A 24,321-nucleotide genomic window follows, 5' to 3' on the forward strand; every position below is an offset into this window, starting at 1 on the left:
AGATAGCTGGATAGGGAGAGACATAGTTGTCCAGTTAACTGGACCAGGCAGAGTGATAGTTATCCCGTTAACTGGGTAGGGAGAGTGATAGTTATCCCGTTAACTGGACAGGGAAAATGATATTTAACCAGTTAACTGGACCAGGGAGAGTGATAGTTATCCAGTTAACTGGACAGGGAGAGTGATAGCTATCCAGTTAACTGGACCAGCGAGAGTGATAGTTATCTCGTTAACTGGACTGGGAGAATGATAGTTATCCAGTTAACTGGACCAGGGAGAGTGACAGTTATCCAGTTAACCGGACCAGTTAGAGTGATAGTTATCCTGTTAACTGGATCAGGGAGAGTGATAGTTATCCAGTTAACTGGACAGGGAGAGTGATAGTTATCTAGTTAACTGGATCGGCAGAGTGATAGTTATCCAGTTAACTGGACAGGAAGCGTGATAGCTATCCAGTTAACTGGACAGCGATAGTGATAGTTATCCAGTTAACTGGACAGGGAGAGTGATAGTTATCCAGTTAGTTGGACAGGGAGAATGATAGTTATCCATATAACTGGATAGGGAGAGAGATAGTTATCCGGTGAACTGGACCAGGGAGAGTGATAGTTATCCATATAACTGGATAGGGAGAGTGATAGTTATCCCATTAACTGGACAGAGAGAATGATAGTTATCCAGCTAACTGGATAGGGAGAGAGATAGTTATCCAGTTAACTGGACCAGGGAGAGTGATAGTTATCCATATAACTGGATAGGGAGAGAGATAGTTACCCAGTTAACTGGGCCAGGGTGAGTGATAGTTATCCATATAACTGGATAGGGAGAGTGATAGATATCTAGTTAACTGGACCAGGGAGAGTGATAGTTATCCAGATAGCTGGATAGAGAGACAGATAGTTGTCCAGTTAACTGGACTAGGGAGAGTGATAGTTATCCCATTAACTGGACAGGGAGAATGATAGTTATCCAGTTAACTGGACAAGGGAGAGTGATAGTTATCCAGTTAACTGGACAGGAGGAGTGATAGTTATCCAGTTAACTGGACAGCGATAGTGATAGTTATCCAGTTAACTGGACAGGGAGAGTGATAGTTATCCAGTTAGTTGGACAGGGAGAGTGATGGTTATCCAGTTAACTGGACCAGGGAGAGTGATTGTTATCCAGTTAACTGGACGAGGGAGAGTGATAGTTATCCCGTTAACTGGACCAGGGAGTGTGATAGTTATCCATATAACTGGGTAGGGAGAGTGATAGTTATCCAGTTAACTGAATAGGGAGAGAGATAGTTATCCAGTTAACAGGACCAGGGAGAGTGATAGTTACCCATATAACTGGATAGGGAGAGAGATAGTTATCCAGTGAACTGGACATGGGAGAGTGATAGTTATCCATATAACTGGATAGGCAGAGTGATAGTTATCCCATTAACTGGACAGAGAGAATGATAGTTATCCAGCTAACTGGATAGGGAGAGAGATAGTTATCCAGTTAACTGGACCAGGGAGAGTGATAGTTGTCCATATAACTGGATAAGGAGAGAGATAGTTATCCAGTTAACTGGACCAGGGTGAGTGATAGTTATCCATATAACTGGATAGGGAGAGTGATAGTTATCCCATTAACTGGACAGAGAGAATGATAGTTATCCAGCTAACTGGATAGGGAGAGAGATAGTTATCCAGTTAACTGGACCAGGGAGAGTGATAGTTGTCCATATAACTGGATAGGGAGAGAGATAGTTATCCAGTTAACTGGACCAGGGTGAGTGATAGTTATCCATATAACTGGATAGGGAGAGTGATAGATATCTAGTTAACTGGACCAGGGAGACTGATAGTTATCCATTTAACTGGATAGGGAGAGTGATAGTTATCCAGATAGCTGGATAGGGAGAGAGATAGTTGTCCAGTTAACTGGACCAGGGAGAGTGATAGTTATCCCGTTAACTGGGTAGGGAGAGTGATAGTTATCCCGTTAACTGGACAGGGAGAATGATATTTATCCAGTTAACTGGACCAGGGAGAGTGATAGTTATCCAGTTAACTGGACAGGGAGAGTGATAGCTATCCAGTTAACTGGACGAGCGAGAGTGATAGTTATCTCGTTAACTGGACTGGGAGAATGATAGTTATCTAGTTAACTGGACCAGGGAGAGTGATAGTTATCCAGTTAACCGGACCAGGGAGAGTGATAGTTATCCTGTTAACTGGACCGGGGAGAGTGATAGTTATCCAGTTAACTGGACAAGGAGAGTGATAGTTATCTAGTTAACTGGATTGGCAGAGTGATAGTTATCCAGTTAACTCGACAGGGAGAGAGATAGTTATCCAGTTAACAGGACCAGGGAGAGTGATAGTTTTCCATATAACTGGATAGGGAGAGTGATACCTATCCCGTTAACTGGACCTGGGAGAGTGATAGTTATCCAGTTAACTGGACAGGGAGAGTGATAGTTATTCAGTTAACTGGACCAGGGAGAGTGATAGTTATCCAGTTAACTGGACCAGGGATCATGATAGTTATCCCATTAACTGGACCAGGGAGAGTGATAGTTATCCATATAACTGGATAGGGAGATAGATAGTTATTGAGTGAACAGGACCAGGGAGAGTGATAGTTATCCTTATAACTGGATAGGGAGAGAGATAGTTATCCAGTTAACTGGACCAGGGAGAGTGATATTTATCCATATAACTGGACTAGGAGAGTGATAGTTATCCTGTTAACTGGACAGGGATAATGATAGTTATCCAGATAACTGGATAGTGAGAGAGATAGTTATCCAGTTAACTGGACCAGGGAGAGTGATAGTTATCCATATAACTGGATAGGGAGAGTGATATCTATCCAGTTAACTGGACCAGGGAGAGTTATAGTTATCCAGTTAACTGGACCAGCGAGAGTGATAGTTATCTCGTTAACTGGACTCTGAGAATGATAGTTATCCAGTTAACTGAACCAGCGAGAGTGCTAGTTATCCAGTTAACCGGACCAGGGAGAGTGATAGCTATCCAGTTAACTGGACCAGCGAGAGTGATAGTTATCTCGTTAACTGGACTGGGAGAATGATAGTTATCCAGTTAACTGGACCAGGGAGAGTGATAGTTATCCAGTTAACCGGACCAGGGAGAGTGATAGTTATCCTGTTAACTGGACCGGGGAGAGTGATAGTTATCCAGTTAACTGGACAGGGAGAGTGATAGTTATCTAGTTAACTGGATTGGCAGAGTGATAGTTATCCAGTTAACTGGACAGGAAGAGTGATAGTTATCCAGTTAACTGGACAGCGATAGTGATAGTTATCCAGTTAACTGGACAGAGAGAGTGATAGTTATCCAGTTAGTTGGACAGGGAGAGTGCTAGTTATCCAGTTAACTGGACCAGGGTGAGTGATAGTTATCCAGTTAACTGGACCAGGGAGAGTGATAGTTATCCCGTTAACTCACGGGCCTCACGGTAGCATGGTGGTTAGCATCAATGCTTCACAGCTCTAGGGTCCCAGGTTCGATTCCCGGCTGTGTCACTGTCTGTGTGGAGTCTGCACGTCCTCCCCGTGTGTGCGTGGGTTTCCTCAGGGTGCTCCGGTTTCCTCCCACAGTCCAAAGATGTGCGGGTTAGGTGGATTGGCCATGCTAAATTGCCCGTAGTGTAAGGTTAATGGGGGGATTGTTGGGTTATGGGTATACGGGTTACGTGGGTTTAAGTAGGGTGATCATTGCTCGGCACAACATCGAGGGCCGAAGGGCCTGTTCTGTGCTGTACTGTTCTATGTTCTATGTTCTAACTGGACAGGGAGAATGATAGTTATCCATATAACTGGATAGGGAGAGAGATAGTTATCCAGTGAACTGGACCAGGGAGAGTGATAGTTATCCATATAACTGGATAGGGAGAGTGATAGTTATCCCATCAACTGGACAGTGAGAATGATAGTTATCCATATAACTGGATAGGGAGAGAGATAGTTATCCAGTTAACAGGACCAGGGAGAGTGATGGTTTTCCATATAACTGGATAGGGAGAGTGATACCTATCCCGTTAACTGGACCTGGGAGAGTGATAGTTATCCAGTTAACTGGACCGGGGAGAGTGATAGTTATCCCGTTAACTGGACCAGGGAGAGTGATAGTTATCCCGTTAACTGGACCAGGGAGTGTGATAGTTATCCATATAACTGGGTAGGGAGAGTGATAGTTATCCAGTTAACTGAATAGGGAGAGAGATAGTTATCCAGTTAACTGGACCAGGGAGAGTGATAGTTATCCATATAACTGGATAGGGAGATAGATAGTTATTGAGTGAACAGGACCAGGGAGAGTGATAGTTATCCTTATAACTGGATAGGGAGAGAGATAGTTATCCAGTTAACTGGACCAGGGAGAGTGATAGTTATCCAGTTAACTGGACATGGGAGAGTTATAGTTATCCCGTTAAGTGGACAGGGAGAGTGATATTTATCCATATAACTGGACAGGGAGAGTGATAGTTATCCTGTTAACTGGACAGGGATAATGATAGTTATCCAGATAACTGGATAGTGAGAGAGATAGTTATCCAGTTAACTGGACCAGGGAGAGTGATAGTTATCCATATAACTGGATAGGGAGAGTGATAGTTATCCAGTTAACTGGACCAGGGAGAGTTATAGTTATCCCGTTAAGTGGACAGGGAGAGTGATAGTTATCCAGTTAACTGGACCAGGGAGAGTGATAGTTATCCAGTTAACTGGACATGAAGAGTGATAGGTATCTAGTTAACTGGACCAGGGAGAGGGATAGTTATCCAGTTAACTGGACAGGAAGAGTGATAGTTATCCAGTTAACTGTACAGGGAGAGTGATAGTTATCCAGTTAACTGGACCAGGGAGAGTGATAGTTATCCAGTTAATTGGACCAGGGAGAGTTATAGTTATCCCGTTAAGTGGACAGGGAGAGTGATAGTTATCCAGTTAACTGGACCAGGGAGAGTGATAGTTATCCAGTTAACTGGACATGAAGAGTGATAGGTATCTAGTTAACTGGACCAGGGAGAGGGATAGTTATCCAGTTAACTGGGCAGGAAGAGTGATAGTTATCCAGTTAACTGTACAGGGAGAGTGATAGTTATCCAGTTAACTGGACCAGGGAGAGTGATAGTTATCCAGTTAACTGGACCAGGGAGAGTGATAGTTATCCAGTTAATTGGACCAGGGAGAGTGATAGTTATCCTGTTAACTGGACAGGGAGAGTGATAGTTATCCATTTAACTGGACAGGGAGAGTGATAGTTATCCCGTTAACTCTACAGGGTGAGTGATAGTTATCCAGTTAACTGGACAGGGAGCGTGGTGGTTATCCAGTTAACTGGACCAGGGAGAGTGATAGTTATCTAGTTACCTGGATAGGGAGAGTGATAGTTATCTAGTTAACTGGACCAGGGAGAATGATAGTTATCGCGTTAACTGGACAGGGAGAGTGATAGTTATCTAGTTAACTGGACAGGGAGAGTGATAGTTATCCAGCTAACTGAATAGGGAGAAAGTTATTTATCCAGTTAACTGGATAGGGAGAGTGATAGCTTATTGAAAAATTTTAGAATACCCAATTCATTTTTTCCAATTAAGGGGTAATTTAGCATAGCCAATTCACCTAGCCTGCACATCTTTGAGTTGTGGGGGTGAGACCTACTCAGTTATTGGGAGAATGTGCAAACTCCAGTTGGACAGTGATCCAGAGCTGGGATCGAACCTGGTACCTCGGCGCCGTGAAGCAGCAATGCTAATGATTGTCCCATGGATCTGCCCGGGAGAATGATTGTTATTCAGTTAACTGGATTGGCAGAGTGATGTTTATCCAGTTAACTGAATAGGGAGAGTGGGGGGCACCACGTTGGCGCAGTGGGTTAGCTCTGCGGCCTCTTGGCGCCGAGGTCCCATGTTCAATCCTGGCTCTGGGTCACTGTCTGTGTGGAGTTTGCACATTTCCCCCATGTTTGCATGGATGTCGCCCTCAGAACCCAAAAATGTGCATGCTATTTGGAGTGGCCACGCTAACATTAGTGGCCGACATGGTAGCACAGCGGTTAGCACTGTTGCTTCACAGCGCCAGGGACTCGGATTCGATTCCAGTTTGGGTCACTGTCTGTGCGGAGTTTCCACGCTTTCCCCGTGTCTGCGTGGTGCTTCAGTTTCCTCCCACAGTCCAAAGAAGTGCAGGTTAGGTGGATTGGCCATGCTAAATTGCCCTCAGTGACCAAAAAAGGTTAGGAGGGGTTATTGGGTTACGGGGATAGGGTGGAAGTGGGTTGGTGCAACCCCGGTGGGCGAATGGCCTTCCTCTGCACCGTCTGTTCAATGTTCTAAATTGCCCTTTAATTGGAAAAAAAGAATTGGGTACTCTAAATTTAAAAAAATATAGGCAGAGTGATCGTTATCCAGATAACTGGATAGGGTGAGTATTGGAAACAATGGCAAACTCTGCAAACAGCAAGTGAAAGTTCACTCATTTTTCGGGAAATCTTCCAAATGGGATCAGGCAGCTGGGTGTCACTGTGTCTGCCGCAATACTGCCCATTTTTAGCAACACTTGCAGTAACTGTCTTGAGGCGGATGTCAATCCGACCAATGCATATGCAGGGTTGTGAGCTCCATTACCTTCTATTTTGGTACATTTTGGAATAAAGCGGGTCTGGTGAGTGCGGTGCTGGTGGGGTGGGTGTGTGTGGGGGGGGGGGGGGGGGGGTCAGGTTTATGTCCATACCTGTTATTTCAACTCAGCTGCTTTCACTTCCTCCGTCTACATCTCAGCACCTCGTGACACAGTGTGCTTGCACAAAACCTGTATTGGTTGTTCGACTGAAAGATAGAGAGAACATGAAATAATCCACCTGAAATTATCTTTGGACACTTTTCTATGAAATCAGTATCCAGTGTGCGCGCCGACCTTGATTGGGTGGGAAGACGCCTTCGCTGCACAGGAATAATCGACTCCCCACTGGGACATGACTTGTCCATCAGTGTAGCAGCTTGTTATATTTGAAATGCCAGTGTAAATAGCCCGATTGAAACCATTTTCACTTGACCGAAAGAATAACAATAAAAGTAGCCGTGAAATAACAGCCCTCTGGAATGGAGAGGCTACAATCGGCCAGCTATTCTCATGCAAGAATGTTTTTCTTAGCCTCTTTCATCTGATTAGGCCGAGAAAGCAGAATTGGGGGTTGATAGCGGTAAAGGTAGCACAAAGCCTGGGTGTGGTGTAGATTGGATCTGATCTCCCAGATAGAGTGAAAAGTGTCTATAAGCGCTGATGAATGGTTCTCAACAGATGGCTCACAATACCTGTTTGAATGCAAGAAAGTTTATTGTGGCTTTCTGGAGACAATGCGTTCACACACACTTTACTGATCCCACAACATAAGCAAAGACTTAGATGATTATGGCTTGTGTGGTGTGGGGGAAGGATGGCGGTGAAGGGGGCTGTTACAAATTGTATCTTCCAAAGACCTTCTGAATAGCTTTTTAAAAATAAATTTACAGTACCCAATTCATTTTTTCCTATTAAGGGGCAATTTAGCATAGCCAATCCACGTACCCCGCACACCTTTGGGTTGTGGAGGCGAAACCCACGCAAACACAGGGAGAATGTGAAAACTCCACACAGACAGTGACCCAGAGCCGGGATCGAACCTGGGACCTCGGCACAGTGAGGCAGCAGTGCGAACCACTGCACCACCCTACTACTCTAGGACCTTTTGAATAGCTACTGTTAGCTAGTTATCCTTCCAATATTACCTCTTAATACCCCTTAGGATGCGAGCAATTTATACGTGAAGGGTTGGAGTAGCTGGGGTTGAGAAGACAGAAAATTGACTGAGGATTTTTGATAAGACAAATTCAAAATTATAAGGCATCTGGACAGAGTAGATAGAAAGATTTTTTTTAATGGGGTGTGGGAGCTGTTGTGTCGGCCAGTATTTACTTGCCCTTGAGAAGGTGATGGCGGGTTGCCATCTCGAACTCCACCTGGTGTAGATACACCCACTGTGCTGTTAGGAAGAGAGCCCCAGCGACAGTGAAGAATGATAATATATTTCCAAGTCAGAATCGTGTGTGGTTTTGAGGAGAACTTGCAGATGATGGTGTTCCCAATGTTCCCAATCACAGAAGGATCAAGAAGCAGAGGACACTGATAAAAGGTTAATGTCAAAAGAATCAATGGTGACATGAGGAAGAGGAATTTTTACATGGTGAGTCGTTAGAATCTGGAATACCGGGCCTGAGAACTTGGCGGAGATTCAACCGTGGCTTTCAAAAAGGAAAATGAACTGAAGTGAAGACACATGCAGGGCCAAGGGAAAAGGCAGGTAAATGGGACTCGATGAGTCGCTTTTACAGAGAGCCAGCACAGATATAATGAGCCAAATGGCCACGTTCTGTGCTGTAATCTATGATTGAATGATTCTAAGGTGAGCTTGCAATTCTATCTGGGACTTTTCCACGGCTGTAAAGAGTTTGGTGTGACCATCAGCACCAGGAAGACAAATACTATGGGCCAGGATGTTGCCATACCTCCATCCATCAGCATTGACAATGGGATGCTAGACGTTGCTGATAGCGTCACATGTCTCGATCACAGGCTATAGATTTTACAGTATAGAAGGAGGCTATTTAGCCCATTGAGTCTGCACTGGCCCTTGGAAAGAGTGCCCCACTTAAGCCACACCTCCACCCCATCCCCATAACCCAATAATCCCACCTAACCTTTTTTGGACACTAAGGGCAATTTACCATGGCCAATCCACCTAATCTGCACATCTTTGGACTGTGGGAGGAAACCGGAGCACCCGGACAAAACCCACGCAGGCACAGAGAGAACATGCAGACTAAGCACACACAGTGACCAAGCCAGGAATCGAACCTGGGATCCTGGAGCTGTGAAGCAACATTGCTAACCACTGTGCTACCGTGCTGCCCCCTTTTTTAAGGCTCTACACTCACCAGCAATCTGTCACTTGATGTCGACGTTAACACATATCACAAAAGCTGCAGCTGTTATGACCAAACTGAGTAACAGAGTGTGGAACAATATAAACCTGACTGAGAACACCAAACATCGGGTTTACCAAACCCATGTCCTCAGAACGCTCCTCTACAGCAATGAGACCTGGACAACAAATGCTCAGCAGGAGAAAAGGCTGAAATGTTTCCACCTTCACTATCTCAGGTGAATACTTGGCATGTCTTGACAGGACACGGTCACCATCTCAGAGATCCTGCATTGTGCTAATTTCATCAGCACATTGCTAAGTCAACAACATCTGTGCTGCCTCAACCACATTCACTGAATGGATGGTGACAGCCGTACACCCGAAGACCTTCTCTACAGCCAGTAGGCCACTGCATCATGGCTTCAAGGACATCCACACCTCCGCTACAAGGATACCTGTAAACGAGATATGAAGATGGTGGACATTGACCCTGGCAACTGGGAGACAGTCACTGGCAGCCATGACCTCTGGAGGCTGACTATTTGGAAGGGCATTGGAGGAGGCATGCAGAAACAGAATGCTCAGCTGGCCATGAAGAAGGCTCAGAGAAAACAGAGGCCAGTGAATTGTACATCATCGAAACCCATGTCTCAGCAAATGGGCAGCACGATGGCACAGTGGCTGACATGGCTGCCTGGCACTGCCAGGGACCCGGATTCGTTTCTGACTTTGGGTGACTGCCTGTATGGAGTTTGCACTTTCTCTCCGTGTCTGTGTGGGTTTCCTCCGGGTGCTCGGGTTTCCTCCCACAGTCCAAAGATGTGCAGGTTAGATGAATTGGCCGTGATAAATTGCCCCTAATTGTCCAAAGATTGGCTGGAATTACAGGGATACAGTGGGGGATTGAGCCTAGATAGGGTGGTTTTTTGAAGGCTCGGTGCAGACTCAATGGGCTGAATGGCCTCATTTTGCACTGTAGGGATTCTGTGAAATGCAGCAGAGACAGCCAGTGCCAGAGTGGGCCATAGCAGGCCATGCTTAATAAGGTTGACCCCCACGACCTACACCATCTTCCTACAAAACGGAAGGCTGCCACACATTGTTATCATTGGGCCCAGAGATATATTATATATGAGACCTCAAAAAGGCCCCGCCTCCTCAACCTTGCATGTCGCCTGAGATGTGGTGATCCTCAGGTTAAATCACCACCAGTCAGCTCTCCCCCTCAAAGGGAAAACCTGGGGACTATGGCAACTTTACCTTAGCTTTAAGACCTCAAGCGAGTAACTGCAAAAAATTCCCGGAGACACTTTAAGGAATGTTAGGTTCCCCAGTGGCTTCAATTCGTCGCTTGGAAAAGGCTGAGTGATGTGGAAATAACTTTAACAATCAGGTTGAGAAGTGGGCTCTGGAAGAAACAGTTTACTCTCCTGTCTGCATGCTTTGCGGAAACATTGATTTCTCTGTGTGCTCAATGAGTAAAAACAAAAGTATTGTCCCCTTTAACAAAAGCACTCCCGCTGGCTGAGGGTCACACACGGCAATGCGGTTTGTTTGTTTACATTTTAGGAGCAGTTTTGCCGAACTATTAAGTCTTTTGTCTTCCTCCTCTAACAATTGATGAGTAGCTTCTGTGCCGATCGCTCACTTCATTTATTCAATAGCCCTGCGCCCACCCGTCAACATGCAAAGACCTTCCTCTCTAAACCCATTAAAAGGCATTGTGTGTCAGCAATGTTCGTTACAATTCGTCACTTTGACAGAGCAATGGCCAAGATAAACGTCTCCCCCCCCCCCCCCCTCCCCCCACCCATCTCGTCAGTTTTCTCCTCTTTCCTGAAGGTATTGACACCTTGATGGGGTATGGCTTTATTCATGGTTGAAACCTTAGCCCATGGAGAGGAGGGGGGGGGGGGGGGGGGGCGGGAGAGGCAGAGTAGCACCTTCATTTTCTGTTGTTTGGTCCAATTGTGACTGAGATTGGCTAACTTACCCCGGTTTGTTCCAACACGATGTTTCTATCAGTAAGTAACCAGTGAGTCTTAACATCTATTCCAAACAGCGTTGATAGAGCAAATAGAGAGAACTGTTTCTACCGGCACAGGATGGGGAAGGGTGGGAGTGCAGTTGGGTGAAAGGAGGCTTGATAAGCAGAAATAAAATTTAAGAGAATTGCCAAAGAACCAGAAGCAGAATAATTGTATTCAAAACAAAACCTGAAAATTGTTATAACCCAGAATCCATTACCTGAAAGGCAATTACATATGAATGCGAATATTTCAATATAGTAACTTTCAAAAAGAGATTTGGATAAATCCTTGTAATGCAGATCGGATGTGAAGGATGGGGGTGGAAGGTGGCAAAGAGAGAAAATACAGATATGTTTACAGAGGGGAGATTTTCGGGCCTGAGGGAGCTGGAGGAGAAATTTGGATTGACGGGAGGAAATGAGTTTGGGTACCTGCAAGTGCTGGACTTCCTATCCAGGCAGATCACACCCTTCCCACTCCTGCCGCCAAGGGGGATACAGAACAGGGTAGTTTCCAGAATGTGGGTGGGAAAAGGGAGGGTTTTTGGCATTTACAAGGAGCTTATGGGCTCAGAGGAGACGCAAACCAAGGAGTTGAAACACAAGTGGGAAGAGGAGTTAGGAGGAGAGATAGAGGATGGCCCCTGGGCAGACGCGCTGAGTAGAGCCAACGCGTCCACATCATGTACCAGGCTCAGCCTGATACAGTTCAAGGTCGTTCACCTGGCTCACATGACAGTGGCTCGGATGAGCAGGTTCTTTGGGGTAGAAGACAGGTGTGCAAGGTGTGCGGGAGGGTCAGCGAACCATGTCCATATGTTCTGGGCATGCCCGAAGCTTAGGGGATTCTAGCAGGGGTTTGCGGATGTCATGTCAAAGGTGTTGGAAACAAAGGTGGCACCGAGTCCAGAGGTGGCAATTTGTGGAGTGTTGGAAGACCCGGGAATCCAGGAGGAGAAAGAGGCAGACGTTCTGGCCCTTGCTTCCCTGGTAGCCCGGAGACAGATACTATTAGGTTGGAGGGACTCAAAGCCCCCGAAGACAGAGACCTGGCTAACTGTCATGGCTAGCTTTCTCTGTTTGGAGAAAATCAAGTTCGCCTTGAGAGGGTCAATGTTAGGTCTCGCCCGGAGGTGGCAACCATTCGTCGACTTCTTTGGGGAAAATTAACCGTCAGCAAAAGGGGAGGGGGTGGTTGGGGTTTACCTTAGTTTAGGGTAAGGGGGTTAGTAGGGGGACCTGTAAAGGAGGAAGATGGCTTTTTCACTATGTTTATATTTTCATGTACGTTGTTTATTCTGTTGTTGTCATAAAACCATAAATACCTCAATAAAATGTTTATATTAAAAAAAGAGAGAAAATACATTGAGCTGATTAGCTGGCACTTTCAAAGAATGATTTGAATGGCCTAAGCCTGTACTATGATTGTGCAAGCTAATGTGATTACAAGCAAGCCAGGAACGGTTAGATTTAGCAAGGGCAGCAACAGGGCTTAAACCAGATATCTGCGACCTCCATACACCACTCTTCCTTATTTATCATAACTATTCTTTTTGGGAGCTTGAGATTGATTCCAATTTCTAAAAGTGAGCAAATTTACATGTTCATTTTAAACCAAAGATAAAACTTTTGCCTCCACTGCTTACAGAAGAGGGAGAGCTGACACACTGTCAGAGGTGTCACACTGTCATGGACAGCACTATAGCACAGTGGTTAGTACTGTTGCTTCACAGCGCCAGGGTCCCAGGTTCAATTCTTGGTTTGGGTCACTGTCTGTGCAGAGTCTGCACGTTGTCCCTGTGTCTGCGTGGGTTTCCTCCGGGTGCTCCGGTTTCCTCCCTCAAGTCCCGAAAGACGTGCTGTTAGGTGAATTGAACATTCTGAATTCTCTGTCCGTAAACCCGAACAGGCGCTGGAATGTGGTGACTAGTGGATTTTCACAGTAACTTAATTGCAGTGTTAATGTAAGCCTATTTATGACAATAAAGATTATTAGAGGAAACACTTGTTTGCCATAGCCTCCACTTTCCTAATGTAAACGTTGTACCATCATGTGGAACTGCCTGTGCAACATTTTAACCCATCAGCAAGTGTGGTGTTCTAATGTATTTTGTATTAACAATATAAATCAGAAGTATCACGTTCATGAGGTTATAAATTCCCCATCGTAATTTCCCCTCAGCCCTGAATAACATTTCTATGGTGTGTGGGTTGTATTTTTCTCAGCTTTCTTCCTCTCTCTCCTTCTCCTGAAGGCCTTGGCGTGGAGTTCGTTACAATAATAGTCTTTATCGTCACAAGTAGATTTACATTAATACTGCAATGAAGTTACTGTGAAAATCCCTACTTTGCCACATCCTGGCGGCTGTTCGGGTACACTCAAGGGAGAATTCAGAATGTCCAATTACAGCACGTCTTTCGGGTCTCAGTGAACCTGCGTGGAATTGTCAGAGCCAGCGCAAAGGAACATGACATTTCAAATGGAAGTGGGGTGTGCTCAAAGTCATGTGTTTGTGCTTTTGTGGTCCCTTGCACTGGGTTAAGATTCAACTCACCCAGATATGACCCCATCCATAAAACTGGCCAGAGCCCTAAGTTAAGATTGCAAGATTCCACCAGTGGCACTTGTTCAGTAAAATTCTTCAAATTGCATTAATTGTTCAGTGTGCACATGCACTGATAAGGATGTTTTAAAACCATTATTGTATAAAGTATTTAGCTTACAAAGAAATTCTCTAATGCACACCAATGAAACTATTAAATGGTTCTGAACAGTTTTTGAAAAGTAATTTTCAGTCGCTTCATGGCATTCAATGGCATTACCATTGCTGAATCCCCTGCTGTCAACATTCTGTGGGTTACAATTGACCAGAAACTGAACTGGGCTAGCCATATTAATACTGTGGCTACCAGAGCAGGTCAGAGGCTCAGAATCCTGTGATGAGTAACTTACCTTCTGACACTCCAAAGCCTATCCATCATCTACAAGGCACAAGTCAGGGGTGTAATGGAATGCTTTCTACTTGCCTGGAGGAGTGCAACTCCAAAAACAAGCTTCTCAAGAAGCTTGGCACCATCCAGGACAAAGCAGCCCGCTTGATTGCTCCCCCTTCCACAAACATTCAATCCCTCCATCACCAGTGAGCAGTGGCATCCGTGTACACCACCTACAAGATGCACTGCAGTAACTCCAGCAAGGTTCCATGGCCAGCTCTTTCCAAACCCACAATCACTACCATCTAGAAGGACAAGATCAGCAGATACCTGGGAACAGCACCACCTGGAGGTTTCCCTCCAGGCCACTCACCATCTTGACTTGGAAATATATCACCATTCTGACTAGGTCAGAATCCTGGAACTCCCTCTATAACAGCACAGTGGATGTACCTACAGCTCAGGAGCTGCCAAGATTCAAGAAGGCAGTTTACCACCACCTTCTGAAGGGCAACTGGGGATGAGCAATAAATACTGGCCTAGCCAGCGACGCTCACATCCCATAAACAAATTTAAATCAGGTTATTCACAGGATAAGAACTGGACATTCATGAAAAATGCTTACTTTTGGTGTTAAACCCATTCTCAGCTGCATTAATAAAACTGTACCAGGTTACCACTCGTTTATACTTCTTAGAGGAAAGGAAGAAGAAAAAATAAACATGTTTTATAAAGCTCTCTGATTGTATTTTTTCAGGGAAGATCATACCTTTGTGAGGATGTAAATTAATTTTTATACAAACTTGGGCTGTAACCTAACTGCCACATTTTGAGAATAATTTCCTTATTGCACCCACAGCAGAAACACTACCTCATTTCTATCAGTCAGCATGGATTCAAAAGGGGAAGATCCTGCCTGACCAACCTCCTTGATTTCTTTCAGGAAGTAACAACCCCAGTGGACTGTGGTAAGATCCACGATATGATTGACTTTAACTTCCAAAAGCATTATGGCAAATATCCACAAGAAAGGCTTTTAATTAAACTTAACATTGCAGGAATTTGGGGCAAACCCTGGGAATGGAGGAGGAAGTCAATGAAGTGTAAGGAACAATGAGTACTTTTTGGAAGAATTACGGCAGGTTTTGCTGGTTGGATGGCGGGTGGGGAGGGGAGGGGTGCATTGTGGGGAAATTCGGGGCTCATTTTGGGACAACTGCTGTTTGTAATTTACATAAACGGCGCAAATTTAGAAACCTGTAAATTGAACAAGTTTGCCGATAATACCAAACTAGCAGTGGAATTGAAGGACATTGTTCAAAAATGACAGAGTGAGTTGGACAGCAATGGGCAGATTTAATGAAAACAAATTTTGCAAAAAGGAAGAAAAAATGATGCATGCACTCCATGAATGCTGCAGAAAAAAACATGATAAAGTTGAAGGAGATCGAGGAGTTTTAACAAACTCAATGCCAAATATGTCCAGCTAATACAGAGCAGTAATCAACAATGCCAAGATGTGGTGATCTACTTGGCCAAATATAAGTAAGAGGAGTAAACATCACATTTCTAGCCAGGCTGCACCTTGAATACTACGTCAACATTTTCCAATCTATCACCATTTAAGTAATACTCTGCCAATCTGTTTTTCCTCCCAAAGTGGATAACTTCACACTTATCCACGTTATACTGCATCTGCCATATATTTGTCCACTCACTTAGCTTGTCTAAATTAACTTGGAAGCCTCTTTTTATTAAATATAAATTTAGAGTACACAATTCATTATTTCCAATTAAGGGGCAATTTAGAGTGGCCAATTCACCTAGCCTGCACATCTTTGGGTTGTGGGGGCGTAGCCCACGCAAACACGGGGAGAATGTGCAAACTCCACACGGACAGTGACCCAGAGCTGGGATCGAACCTGGGACCTCGGTGCCATGAGGCAACAGGGCTAACCCACTGCACCACCGTGCTGCCCCTTAACATCCTCCTGACCACTCACATTCCACCTAGTTTTGTGTCAACGGCGAAATTGGAAATATTACATTTGACTCCCGCATCCAAATCTTTGATATATATTGTGAATAGCCTGGGCCCAAGCACTGATCTCTGCGGTACCACACCAGTCACTGCCTACCCCCCCAAAAGAGACTCATTTATTCCGATTCTCTGTTTCCTATCTGCTAGCCAATTCTTAAACCACGCCAATATATTACCCCCAACTCCATGTGCTTTAGTTTGTCACACCAACCTCATATGCGGGACCTCATCAAAAGCTTTCTGAAAATCCAAGTGCACCACATCCACTGGTTCTCCCTTATCTATTCTCTAGTTTTGATCTCAAGAAACATCAGTATGTTTGTCAAATCTGATTTTCCTTTCATAGATCTGAGGGAGTGCTGCACTGTCAGCTATGCTGACTTTAAGGTGAGACATTAAACTAAGGCCTCATCTGCCCTCTCAGGTGGATGTAAAAGATACCATGGCATAATTTTAAAGAAGAACAGGGAGTAATCTCTGATAATCTGGCCAATATTTATCCCTCAATAAGTGTTACATAAAAAACAGGTTATCTGATCATTATCACATTGCCTTTTATGGGAGCATGCTGTGCAAAGATTAGGTGTCATATTTCCTACATGACAACAATTACACCTCAAAATATCTAATTGGCCGTGAAGTACTTTGGGATGTTCATTGGTCGTGAAAGGCAATATATAAATGGAAGCCTTTATTTTTTTAATGTGAAGAAGACCTTTGTTTTAATAAATTTAGAGTACCCAATTCATTTATCCAATTAAGGGGTAATTTATAAGACCATAAGACATAGGAGCGGAAGTAAGGCCATTTGGCCCATCGAGTCCACTCCACCATTCAATCATGGTTGATTTCAACTCCATTTACCCGCTCTCTCCCCATAGCCCTTAATTCCTCGAGAAATCAAGAATTTATCAATTTCTGTCTTAAAGACACTCAATGTCCCGGCCTCCACCGCCTTCTGTGGCAATGAATTCCACAGACCTACCACTCTCTGGCTGAAGAAATTTCTCCTCATCTCTGTTCTAAAGTGACTCCCTTTTATTCTAAGGCTGTGCCCCCGCGTCCTAGTCTCCCCTGCTAATGGAAACAACTTCCCTACGTCCATCCTATCCAAGCCATTCATTATCTTGTAAATTTCTATTAGATCTCCCCTCAACCTCCTAAACTCCAATGAATATAATCCCACGATCCTCAGACGTTCATCGTATGTTAGGCCTACCATTCCTGGGATCATCCGTGTGAATCTCCGCTGGACCCGCTCCAGTGCCGGTATGTCCTTCCTGAGGTGTGGGGCCCAAAATTGCTCACAGTATTCTAAATGGGGCCTAACTAGTGCTTTATAAAGCCTCAGAAGTACATCCCTGCTTTTATATTCCATAGGCTAATCATGGCTAATCCACCTACCTGCACATCTTTGAGTTGTGGGGCAAAGCCCATGCAAACACAGGGGGAGTGGTTAGTGCTGCTGCCTCACGGCACCGAGGTCCCAGGTTCAATCCTGGCTCTGGGTCACTGTTCGTGTGGTGTTTGCACATTTTCCCCGTGTTTGCGTAGATTTCACCCCCACAACTCAAAGATGCGCAGGGTAGGTTAATTGGCCACGTTAAATTGCCCCTTAAATTGGAAAAAAAGAATTGGGTACTTTAATTTATATAAAAAAAAGAATATATTCAAGAAGACAATAGATAAAGTTCTGGATACTAAAGGCAACAAGGGGTATGGGGAGAGAACGGGAGTATGGTGTTGAGATAGGGGATCAGCCACGATCACATTGAATCATGAAGCAGGCTCAAGGGTCTCCTATTTTTATGTTTCAGTGCCAGATTGGAGCATTGAGCTACATTAACCTGAAGTGTTGTACTCAATCCTGGAGTAGGACATAAAGCCACAACCTTGTGACTCAGAAGCAAGAGTGCCAAAACCTGAGCCATAGTTTCCAAAGAGTGATCAGCTTCTAAAGCACGCTACCAGATAGAACAGCATAGTTAAAACCTCAGCATCCTGTAAAACACTATTGAATTTGGGAGATGCAATGCTCTCTCGATATCTGAATCAAGATGAGCAAAATTATCTTTCTCATCCATAATTAACCTGTAATCTCGTGAATACCTCACTCAGAAGTCAAGAAATAAGGAACCTTCACTCACTTTAAGCTTTGAAGCTATATCAGAAAACTAAAGTGGGTTAGCATTGCTGCCTCAGAACGCTCAGGTTCAATTCCGGCTCTGGGTCACTGTCTGTGTGGAATTTGCACATTCTCCCCGTGTTTGCGTGGGTTTCGCCCCCATAACCCAAAGATGTGCAGGGTAGGTGGATTGGCCACGCTAATTTGCACCTTAATTGGAAAAAATGAATTGGTTACTCTAAATTTAAAAAAAAGAAGAAAACTAAAGTAAAATAATGTCAGAAAGTTAGTGTACATAGTGGACCTAATAAGAATGATCCCTCATGGGTAGCAATATTGACCAAAAATTTGATTCTGTTCCTAGGTTTCCATTCTGGCTGATTGGGTTCCTGGGGGTTTCATCAAATGACCTTACACATCCAGACCATCAGATTAAACAGCTGTTTTTACCTTTCACCAGCATTTTTATACTTAACTAATAAATATTCCCCCAAATTTTTATTGCCCATATAATTTCTGAGTAGTGGTGAGCACTGTTGCCTCATGACGCCCGGGTCCCAGATTCGATCGAGGCTCTGGGTGACTGTCCGTGTGGAGTTTGCACATTCTCCCTGTGTTTGCGTGAAAAAGATGTGCCGGGTAGGTGGATTGGCCATGCTAATTGGTCATGCTAAATTGCCTCTTCATTGGAATAAATGAATTGGGTACTCTAAATTTATTTAAAAAAAGAAAAAAGATAATTTCTCTCTGTTCAGGTTCATATGATGAATAGTATTTAGAGTATCAGTGATCAACAACAATGTTAGCTGGGTTACTGATGTACACAAGATCTTCCGCACAGACTGTGACCCAAGCCGGGAATCGAACCTGGGACCCCTGGCGCTGTGAAGCAACAGTCCTAATCACTGTGCTTTCATGAAATGAAAGTAACACTAATTAGATAATTGTGCCCTCTGTCTATTTTGTCTTCTTTTTTGAATATGTGGACCCCATTAGCCTGTTTCCAATCTTACAGTGTCATCCCAGTGTGCAGTAACATCCTCAGAATGAATGTCAGTCACTAGGGATTGCTTAGTTTTATACTTACCCTGTCTATATTTATCTCACAGGAATATTGAAAACAGAAATAGGCCATTCAGCTCCTTCAGCCTGTTCTACCATTCAATCAGATCAAGCTAGCCTGCATGTCTATCTGGCTCAGTTTTGAAAGTTTTAGTTGTCCTAATGTCCACAGTCTCTTGGAGGAAAGAGTTCCACTTTCTGCTACTCTTTGTGCGAGAAAGTGCTTCCTGATTTTGCTCCTGAAGTGTCTGCTTCTAAATTTAGATGTGAGGCTTCACTTCTTGATACCACAACCGGAGGAAACAATTTCCACAAATCTACCAAACCAAATAGTTTTAACATTTTTAATTCCTCAATCTGATCACCCCTCAAGGGTTACCCAGTTCATGCAAATTGTTCCCATCATTTAACTCTCTGTAAGGCCCCACTGGTGCATCTGCACTGCATGCCACCCAATGCTTCCTGTTCCTTTTCCACTGGCTTTTCATGGTTTTTGTACTTGGGATTCCCAACTCCTCTGATCCTCTATAGTTCCTAATTTCGCACCGTGTAGAAAATATTTTGATTCATTGTTCTTCACTCAGGCTGTCTCCCACGTCACAGGTTTTGCACACGTGAAGTAGGAGACAGCCTGAGTGAGGCAGCCAGAGGGGGTTGGAAAGTTGGTCATTCGGAGCAGTGTGGTAATTCAGGTAGAGTGAGAGGAGGCGCTTTTCCCCTTGTTTTGTTTTCTTGCTTTGGAACTGTTAATCTGCAGGGAGAGATCCAGAGAGCATCCCGGGAAGGGGTAAGTGACATTAACATAGACTAACATAGAACATACAATGCAGAAGGACGCCATTTGGCCCATCGAGTCTGCACCGACCCACTTAAACCATCACTTCCACCCTATCCCCATAATCCAGTAAATCCTCCGAACCTTTTTTTGGTCAGAAAGGGCAATTTATCATAGCCAACCCATCTAATCTGCATGTCTTTGGACTGTGGGAGGAAACCAGAGCACCCGGAGGAAACCCACGCAGACATGGAGAGAACGTGCAGACTCCACACGGACAGTGACCCAGCGGGGAATCGAACCTGGGACCCTGGCACTGTGAAGACACAGTGCTATCCACTTGTGCTACCGTGCTGCCCCAAGACCTACCTCGGGTATCTGCAGAGATAAGTGAAGGTAAGAGTTTAATAAATTTTCTTAAATAATTTAATTGGTGATAGAAATATCGGTCAGTGGGGTAAGTGCTGCACTTGTGAGATATGGGAGATCTGTGATGCTTCCAGTGTCTCGGACGACTACATCAGCAGGAAGTGCACCCAATTGCAGCTCCTCACAGACTGCATGGATAGGTTGGAGCAGCAGTTGGATGCACTTAGGAGCATGGAGGTGGCAGAAAGTGTCATAGACAGGAGTTTTAGTGATGTGGTGACACCCAAGGTGCAGGCAGACAGATGGGTGACCACAAGAAGGGATAGGTAGTCAGTGCAGGAACCCCCTGTGACCGCCCCCCCCTCTCTAACAAGTATACCATTTTGGATACTATTGGGGGGGGGGGGTCGGTAGCCTATCAGGGGATAACAGTACTAACAGCCAGACGGCACCACGGCTGGCTCTGTTGTTAAGCAGGGATGGACAAAGAGCACTAGAACAATAGTTATATGGGACTCTATAGTTAGGGGTACCGATAGGTGCTTCTATGGCCGTTAAAGAGACTCCAGGGTGGTATGTTGCCTTCTTGGTGCCAGGGTCTAGGATGTCTCTGAATGGGCAGAAAGCATTCTGAAGGGAGAGGGTGAACAGCCAGAGGTTGTGGTACACCTTAGTACTAATGGCACAGGTAGGAAGAGTGACGAGGTCCTGCAGCAGCCGTTTAGGGAGTTAGGTAGGTTAACAAACAGGGCCACTAGGGTTGTAATCTCAAGATTTCTCCCTGTGCCACGTGCCAGTGAGGTTCGAAATAGGAAGATAAAGGGCAGCACGGTGGCCTAGTGGTTAGCACAACCGCCTCACGCCGCTGAGGTCCTAGGTCCGATCCCGGCTCTGGGTCACTGTCCGTGTGGAGTTTGCACATTCTCCCCGTGTCTGCGTGGGTTTCGCCCCCACAACCCAAAAATGTGCAGAGTAGGTGGATTGGCCACACTAAATTGTCCCTTAATTGGAAAAAATAATTGGGTAATCTAAATTTATTTTTTAAAAATCTAAAAAAAAAGAAATAGGAAGATAGTACAGCGCGACACTTGGATTTGGATTTTGTTTATTGTCACATGTACCGAGGTACAGTCAAAAGTATTTATCTGCGAGCACCTCAACAGATCATCAATTACATGAAAAGAAAAGGAAATATCAGAAAATACACTTGGCTAAACAGATGGTGTAGGAGGGAGGGTTTCACATATCTGGACAACTGGGATCTTTACCGGGGCAGGTGGAACCTGTACAAGAAGGACGGGTTGCATCTAAACTGGAAGGGACTTATTCTGGCTGGAAGTTTTGTTAGTGTCATACGGGAGGATTTAAACTAGTATGGCAGGGGGGTGGGAACCAAAGCAAAGGTGAATTAACTGAAGGGGAACTAGAGAGTAGGACCAGTAAGACTCAGAGGAAGAGCAGGTGCGGCATGGTTGCTGAGCAAAGAGGGTCTGGTGGACTGAAGTGCATTTGTTTCAATGTGAGAAATGTAACCGGTAAAGCAAATGAACTATACTGTTGTTGCCATTACAGAGACTTGGTTAAGAGAAGAACAGGATTGACAGCTTAACGTTACAGGATACAAATGTTTCAAGCGGGATTGGGGCGGGGGGGGGGGGGGGGGGGGGGGGCGGTAAAAGGGGGGAGTTGCACTACCGGTTAAGGAGAATATCACAGCTGTACTGTGGGAGGATACCTCGGAGGCTCATACAGCAGGCAATCTGAAAAACCTTTCTTTGTGAATACTTGGAAGGAGTTATTTTGGCCAAAGGTCAAAACAGGTGCTAAATAAGAAATGTGCTGATATGAAATGCCTGATTGAATGCTTGGATTTGGCAGACAATTTCTAGGGTAATTGATGATCATCATTATTTGGACATATCTGCAGACAGTGAAACCAATAAATAACTGCAGATCCAGCCCTCAAACACCGATTAGATGCAATTTTCCGAGAGTTTTTTTTAACATATATATGATCTGAGCACAGATTTGACTTCGCAGGAGGGTGCCAGTGTTCAGGTAGGTGGTTTGAAGTGTGTCTACTTCAATGCCAGGAGTATACGAAATAAGGTAGGGGAACTGGCAGCATGGGTTGGTACCTGGGACTTGGACTTTGTGGCCATTTCAGAGACATGGATAGAGCAGGGACAGGAATGGTTGTTGCAGGTTCCGGGGTTTAGGTGTTTTAGTAAGCTCAGAGAAGGGGGCAAAAGAGGGGGAGGTGTGGCGCTGCTAGTCAAGGACAGTATTACGGTGGCGGAAAGGATGCTAGATGGGGACTCTTCTTCTGAGGTAGTATGGGCTGAGGTTAGAAACAGGAAAGGAGAGGTCACCCTGTTGGGAGTTTTCTATAGGCCACCTAATAGTTCTAGGGATGTAGAGGAAAGGATGGCGAAGATGATTCTGGAAAAGAGCGAAAGTAACAGGGTAGTTGTTATGGGAGACTTTAACTTTCCAAATATTGACTGGAAAAGATATAGTTCGAGTACATTAGATGGGTCGTTCTTTGTACAATGTGTGCAGGAGGGTTTCCTGACACAATATGTTGACAGGCCAACAAGAGGCGAGGCCACATTGGATTTGGTTTTGGGTAATGAACCAGGCCAGGTGTTAGATCTGGAGGTAGGTGAGCACTTTGGAAACAGTGACCACAATTCGGTGACCTTTACGTTAGTGATGGAAAGGGATAAGTATACCCCGCAGGGCAAGAGTTATAGCTGGGGGAAGGGCAATTATGATGCCATTAGACATGACTTAGGATGTGTTGGTTGGAGAAGTAGGCTGCAAGGGTTGGGCACACTGGATATGTGGAGCTTGTTCAAGGAACAGCTATTGCATGTTCTTGATAAGTACGTACCAGTCAGGCAGGGAGGAAGGGGTCGAGCGAGGGAACCGTGGTTTACCAAAGAAGTGGAATCTCTTGTTAAGAGGAAGAAGGAGGCCTATGTGAAGATGAGGCATGAAGTTTCAGTTGGGGCGCTTGATAGTTACAAGGAAGCGAGGAAGGATCTAAAGAGAGAGCTGAGACGAGCAAGGAGGGGACATGAGAAGTCTTTGGCAGGTAGGATCAAGGAAATCCCAAAAGCTTTCTATAGGTATGTCAGGAATAAAAGAATGACTAGGGTAAGAGTAGGGCCAGTCAAGGACAGTGGTGGGAAGTTGTGTGTGGAGGCTGAGGAGATAAGCGAGATACTAAATGAATACTTTTCGTCAGTATTCACTCAAGAGAAAGATAATATTGTGGAGGAGAATGCTGAGACCCAGGCTATTAGAATAGATGGCATTGAGGTGCGTAGGGAAGAAGTGTTGGCAATTCTGGACAAGGTGAAAATAGATAAGTCCCCGGGGCCGGATGGGATTTATCCTAGGATTCTCTGGGAAGCCAGGGAAGAGATTGCTGAGCCTTTGGCTTTGATTTTTAGGTCATCATTGGCTACAGGAATAGTGCCAGAGGACTGGAGGATAGCAAATGTGGTCCCTTTGTTCAAGAAGGGGAGTAGAGATAACCCCGGTAACTATAGGCCGGTGAGCCTAACGTCTGTGGTGGGTAAGGTCTTGGAGAGGATTATAAAAGATACGATTTATAATCATCTAGATAGGAATAATATGATTAGGGATAGTCAGCATGGTTTTGTGAAGGGTAGGTCATGCCTCACAAACCTTATCGAGTTCTTTGAGAAGGTGACTGAACAGGTAGACGAGGGTAGAGCAGTTGATGTGGTGTATATGGATTTCAGTAAAGCGTTTGATAAGGTTCCCCACGGTCGGCTATTGCAGAAAATACGGAGGCTGGGGATTGAGGGTGATTTAGAGATGTGGATCAGAAATTGGCTAGTTGAAAGAAGACAGAGAGTGGTAGTTGATGGGAAATGTTCAGAATGGAGTTCAGTTACGAGTGGCGTACCACAAGGATCTGTTCTGGGGCCGTTGCTGTTTGTCATTTTAATAATAGATATAGGACAGAGGTCAGAGGTGGGT

The sequence above is a fragment of the Scyliorhinus canicula genome, chromosome 6 (genome assembly GCF_902713615.1).
Source record: "Scyliorhinus canicula chromosome 6, sScyCan1.1, whole genome shotgun sequence".
In the NCBI taxonomy this organism is placed as follows: domain Eukaryota; kingdom Metazoa; phylum Chordata; class Chondrichthyes; order Carcharhiniformes; family Scyliorhinidae; genus Scyliorhinus; species Scyliorhinus canicula.